The sequence below is a fragment of the Syngnathoides biaculeatus genome, chromosome 7 (genome assembly GCF_019802595.1).
Source record: "Syngnathoides biaculeatus isolate LvHL_M chromosome 7, ASM1980259v1, whole genome shotgun sequence".
Classification (NCBI taxonomy): domain Eukaryota; kingdom Metazoa; phylum Chordata; class Actinopteri; order Syngnathiformes; family Syngnathidae; genus Syngnathoides; species Syngnathoides biaculeatus.
The window spans coordinates 11961655-11967981 of record NC_084646.1 but is presented as its reverse complement, the minus strand read 5'-3'; positions in this window follow the sequence as shown (position 1 = coordinate 11967981).

Below are 6327 nucleotides of genomic sequence, written 5' to 3'. Positions count from 1 at the left end.
CCCTAGGTGTGATTGTGAGTGGGGCTGTTTGTCTCAGTGTGCCCTGCGATTGGCTGGCAACCAGTTCAGGGTGTACACCGCCTCCTGCCCGTTGACAGCTGGGATAGGCTCCAGCACTCCCTGCAACCCTTGTGAGGATAAGCGGCAAAGAATATGGATGGATGGATGGTTGCATGTGATTCTCAAAGTGGAGTAAGTTGTGCTGGTTCCCCCTGGTGGTGCGCTGCAAAAGGTTAAGTGCAGTTTAGTTTTATTTCACTTTAAAGTTCTGGATATTTGCATTTAATTTTAAAGAACTGTTTGTTTTCAAATATGTATTCAAGGGAAATGTTTACTTTTATGTGCATTGCATTTTCCTATAAGCGCAGTGCTAATGTTTGGACAGAATGTCACTGTGTTTTACAAAAATATTAAATGTACTTTTTAGTTTTACAACTTCTACGCTCTGGTCACGAAGGAAGATCTTTTTTTTTTTAGGTGGTACTTGGTGTAAAGGTTCGGGAACGACTGGGTTCATGATTGAGTCCTATTGCTAATTTAGTTTAGGTTGCATCAGGGAGCGCTACTGAGTGAAGGCGTTGTGCACATCGGATTGACAAACCAGCATAGAGGGTGAAATATGATTGGACAAAAATAAATATATATATATATATATAAGAGCCAGCGCAGTCAAGAGAAATACTGTGAAATGAAAAGAATTGACTGCTGGGGTCACCAGTTTTCTGTGACAGTATTTCTGTGATCATTGTGGAGTTTTCATCGTTTATCAAAAGAGCGCCAACCTTTTTGCCTGTGCTACGTGTACAAAGAAAAGAACACCGTACCTACTGTGAAACACAACAACATCAGCTGCAGTTTCGGGGCTGCTTTGACAAATCCAGTCTTGAATATGTGCTGAATGCACAGAAATCAAGACGATCAAGGCGTTGTGGACCCAAATGTGCTGCCTGGTGTCTTCAGGTGGTGAGTGGTTTTACTTTATTGTCATTCTATTGTACAGTGGTCAAACTTTTTTTCACTCGACATGACGGTTATTAAATGTTCATGGTTTTATCCCGATAACCATGGAAAAGATACATTTATGTTACATCATTTCCTCTTGAAGAAAAACAACTTTAAAAGCCAAATAATGCAGGGTTGTCATTGGGCATATTATTAGTCTACTGTATAATTTAAAAATCTAGAGGGAACGTATTGCAATCATGTATTTTCACAAACCTGTGGCTATTTTAAGTAGATTATTGCAATAGTTGTATAAAATCTGACTTTTTGTGAGACCCTGAAGGTCTGACTTTTGATTGAATGAGCGAGTCTTTGGGTGGGGCCAGTGGAAGGAGGAAGAGGCTTGCAGGATATCAGGCTGCTAGTTAGCTAGCAAGTAGCATGTACCTTTTCAGATGGTTGTGCGTTGATAAATTTCAGCGTAGACTCGTGTATTTTGCAAGAGTCGGCGCTACCAAATACATTTTCAGTAAAATATATTCACAGTTGTGAAGCCCCGTTGCGGAACCCACCGTCTGCTAATTTCGATAAAACGTTCTTCGTTAACGCCAAAACACGTGATTGGCAGGTATTAGTGTAAAATCAACAAGTCTCTTCACTCTAGCTCCCTTCAAAGTTTGAGTATTTGAACTTTATTTCAGTTTTACCAGACAGCAATTAGGTTTTTTTTTTTTTAAAAAAATACTTGCTTGGTTGTGATTGACTTGATTATGAAATCGTGATGGTAAATATTTCAAGCCGGAAAGAATGAATTCCCCTTTACGTTCTTTTCTGTCAGGGGGAAAAAAGATTGCGAATAACTTTGGAGGTCGAGAAACAAAGTCACAGAACAGATCACGTTCCATTTCAGAGGTTCCCACCGTAAGTGAAAATTGCCGCCGGCTGACGTCAATCCAGTTCAGCCATCCATCACTGCCAAAACGTGTATAGATCAGCAGGTGTGTTGATACCGCCCGGTGCGCCGATCCCGAGGTGTGTGTAGGGAGGCCGGGTTTCTTCGCATAGATGCAGCAACACGTGGGGATTGAAGAAATGGATTACGCATGTAGTACTGTAGTGCACTTAGGTGTGTCCGGAGGGGGAATCTCTCACCTGTCAATATGCTTTAATACTGGCTAGGGAAGCCCCCCCCCCCCATATTACTGATTTTATAAAGTCCTCTGAGTGCCTTACTAAATTTAAGTAAGTAAAAATATCCATCCATTCCTTTGCTATGGCTATATCTTTGCTAACTTTGGGTGATAAACCACATAGACCCTGAACTGGTCACTGACTGGTCAGTCACCGGGCACGTGTTCCTGTCCATTCATGTTCATGCCTCTGTGGACAGTTTAGAGTTTTCAGTGAAGTACCTCAGAACTGGAAGACAGAAATGTGACCCTACATGTTTAATTTGTTTGATTAGTTTATATTCGGCGGCACGGTGTCTCAGATGGTAAAGAATTGGTCTCACAGTTCTGAGGACCCGGGGTTCGGTCCAGGCCCCTGGCTGTGTGGAGTTTGCATGTTCTCCCCGTGCCTGCGTGGGTTTCCTCCGGGCAGTCTGGTTTCCTCCCACAACCCAAAAACATGCAACATTAATTGGACACTCTAAATTGCCCCTAGATGTGATTGTGAGTGGGGCTGTTTGTCTCTATGTGCCCTGTGATTGGCTGGCAACCAGTTCGGGATGAACCCCGCCTCCTGCCCATTGATAGCTCGGATAGGCTCCAGCACTCCCCGCGACCCTCTGAGGATAAGCGGCAAAGAAAATAGATGGATGGATAATTTACATTCTAGATTATTTTTCTTTTTATTCATTTTTCTCTGCTGCCTAATGGGGGGGTGATGATAAAAAATATTGACTTCAATCATTTGTGGGCTTTTTGTCAACCATTCCTCATATTCGTTTTATAAGAACTGCACAGCAGTCTGAATCACACGCCCTCGCTGCGCTGCATGATGGCCCGCGAGCCATATAATGGCCACATTGCTTGAATATGGAGTGCTGTAAATCCTAAAAAAAAAAAAAAATCCAAACACTTTCCGATCGACTTTTGGTTGGAATGGACGGAAGCGTGCCTGTGCGCATTCGGTGGGCCCTTATATCCAAATGAGCGCCGCCTATATATGAATGCCGATGTTATGCAAAAATAATGAGGCCATTAGTGGTTAAAAACAAATAGTCCAAACAAAGGGAATGGGCGTCGCTAATCACGTGCACCTCGCTTCTAATAACGCGCCCGTCGGAGTTTAGCAGCAGTCCGGGTCGATGCCATGTGTAACCTGCAGAGGTGGTCAAAATGAGATGGAGTGCGGGGGTGGGGTGGGGGGGATGTGATGCCACATTTTGGCTTGTGCCACCACCATCGTCATCATCCTCATCACTAGTAGAACAACTACAAGAGTGTCCGCTCGTTTTAATGTCCCTGTATCGATCCCGGCAAAGCACCGCTATCGAAAATGAATTACCGAGTCTCCGCGCAGTAGCGAATCCGTCATCCGTGCTCAGCCAGCCGGCCACAGCAGGCTCATTGCGCTGCCAGAGCGCCGTGCAAGCCTGACGGATAGAAAGTCTCCTTGCGAGCTCTTTTCGCTTCAAATGGACGCGTTAGATCCAGTGGAAAGTTTGCAACTTTTAAATCAGATGCACCACTTGTAGTTGGAGTTTTTTTTCGGTTTTTTTTTTTTTTTTTTTGTAAATTGCAATGAAATATCGACGTAAATCGGAAAGCCTCGTAGAATCATCGCAAATTCATTAGTCCAGTCATGATTACAGTAAACATTTTCGTGAAAGGAACATCGTGTTGGTCCTTAAATGTAAAACAATCAAATGAAAAAAATGTAATAATAACGACTTCCGATGCCCTTAGTCGCCGCGCGTTGTTCGTATCCTCGAAATGTCCTCTTGACATTAAGCCCAGCACGCCATGTGCAACCGTTTTGTAACTTTTTTTTTAATCATCAGTGATTTCATTTCAAGACAACCTTAAGGTAAACTAAAATAAATATATAAATTAAATAATGTTGAGTTTTGATGGATTTATAATAACTTATTATGGACTAAATAAAATGTAAATCCTTCCGATAATTTTATTGTTACTTTACTTTTTTTAATCGCATGTACTATTACAATCTAATACAAAAATGTTTAGTTTTGATTCATACCGCCGCAGAGGACAATTTAATGGACTACTGAGTTTTATATTTTATTTTACTTTGTTTTACTGAATTTGAATGAACATTCAAATTTTTTTTATTTCATTTTTATCACCAGTAGCTATAAAATAATCTGGATCGAGGTCATTTTCTCATGGAGGCGTTCATTTTGAAATTTGTCAATCATTGGGATGTAAACTAATCATTAAAATATTAACAATACAGTTCTAAAACCATAATATAAAGTGCGAGCATGTTTTCTTGGCCCGCATTACATTAAGACAATAACTATTGAATGTGTACTCAAAAGCAGTATCTAAATATAGTCATAATAATTTAAATAGACATTTATATATGGTGTTTCTTAATCTTTTGACAGTGTATCATCCCATGAAACATGGAGCTTTCCAACCAGTTTTCTTGTTGCTAGTTTTTTTTTTAGGTTTAAAAATGTTCAACATAGTGAAATATATATTTTAAATTTGTATATTTAGCTTGAAGCTATTTGCCTCCTGCAGTCTTTTATTTTATTTATTTATTTTCCGGACTTGCTGAGCATTTTGTTGCTATCTTAAAGCACTGCTGTCGTTTGCTGATCACATAATCAATGATGAACCCCGCAGCAGCCCTTTTTCAATCGATGCATTTCTGAGTTCTGGAAAAAATAAATTAAACAAACTCCAAATTAAAAAATAAAATTAATCGTGAATTGGGTTATGCATTTTGGAAAAGTAATAATTATTTGTTTTGAATTTATATACATTATTCATATTAATACACTGGAATAAAGGTAATTAATAATTATTGAAAATGAACAACAACAAGTCTTTATTGCAGCAATATCTATAAAATGGCTGGATTTTTTCCCTCTATTTTGCAGCTATGAGAGTTTTTATTTGTGTTCCCTAGTAGCTCCAGTAAACAGTCTATAGTTCACGTTCCGTGTGGACACGTTAATCTTTTCATGGCTTCTTGAGAGACTCATGCGGCTGATGCATCGAGTTTAATGTATTCCAAAGTATATTTACTATTGGCAAAAGTTAAGTAGCGGTGTTTAGTCACGTGTCATTGATCAGCAGGCCCTGTACACACACGCACAAACACGCACATTGTCTTCTTGTTTGAGAGTGAGTGCGTTCAAGTTAAATTGTGAAGCGGTTCTAATTTCCCTACATTGTTCAACATTTAAAATAATAAATAAAAATAGTTATTAGTGGTTGCCCTCAACTAGACGCTTCTTGGACTTTTTTTTTATCTTGTTGTGCAAACTTGTACCACGAGGTCTGAAGGCCGAATCGATGCTTACGCATTTGTCCTGTTAAATTCTTTGCCTTTGCACAAGCACGGTTTATTTTATTTTTGTGTTGATTTATTTTAAATGAAGAAGAAGAAGGGGGTGGGGTATGGGGGCTCGAACGGCTTTTGGCATTTGTTAAGGAATTAGTGCTGTTGCCATAGATTATTATTTAGTCGTATTTGCATTTGAAAAGCGGCGCCCGGCAAAGGAGGAGAGAGTTTGATCAATAGGCCCGGTGCAGTATCGATCCATCTGCAGGCTGATCGATCGGCGCAGAGAATTGGACTTTTCTTTCTTCTGATTTCGCTTTTATAAATGCACGACAAATTAAATAATATATATAAATACAGTAAATGGACGGGGAAAACGTTGGCACGCATGTGTGTATTTTAAAAACAATTTTATAGTGGCAAAAGGCCCGTTTATTCCTCAGGCTGTTTCAACAAATTATTACGATCATACATGTTATATTTGTAAAGCATCATAAATGTAATAACGTGCCAAATCAGTTGTTTCCATATTTTATATTCCGTTATCCTTTTACTGTGTAATTTTATTTTTCTGATATATCCATATATTTTGAAAATGCATTATATTTACAATTCACTTGATTTGGTTGATTTTCCTGCACTCCTTTTTTGATATCGTTTTTCGTCAGTTTGTCAACGCAAAAAAAAACGACTTCTATCAGACGTCAGCGGCTAATTTGTCAAAAAACAAATACAAAATAATCCATTTATGACTTTTTTTTAATACATGGTCCCTAAGGTCACGGGTGGGCCGTGGGGTGTATTTATATTAGCAGCAAGGTGACAGGCCGTTCGAAAAGGAAATAAACATCAGTCAGGTGTGTTCTTCAATCACACACACACGATCAATGGATTATTGAT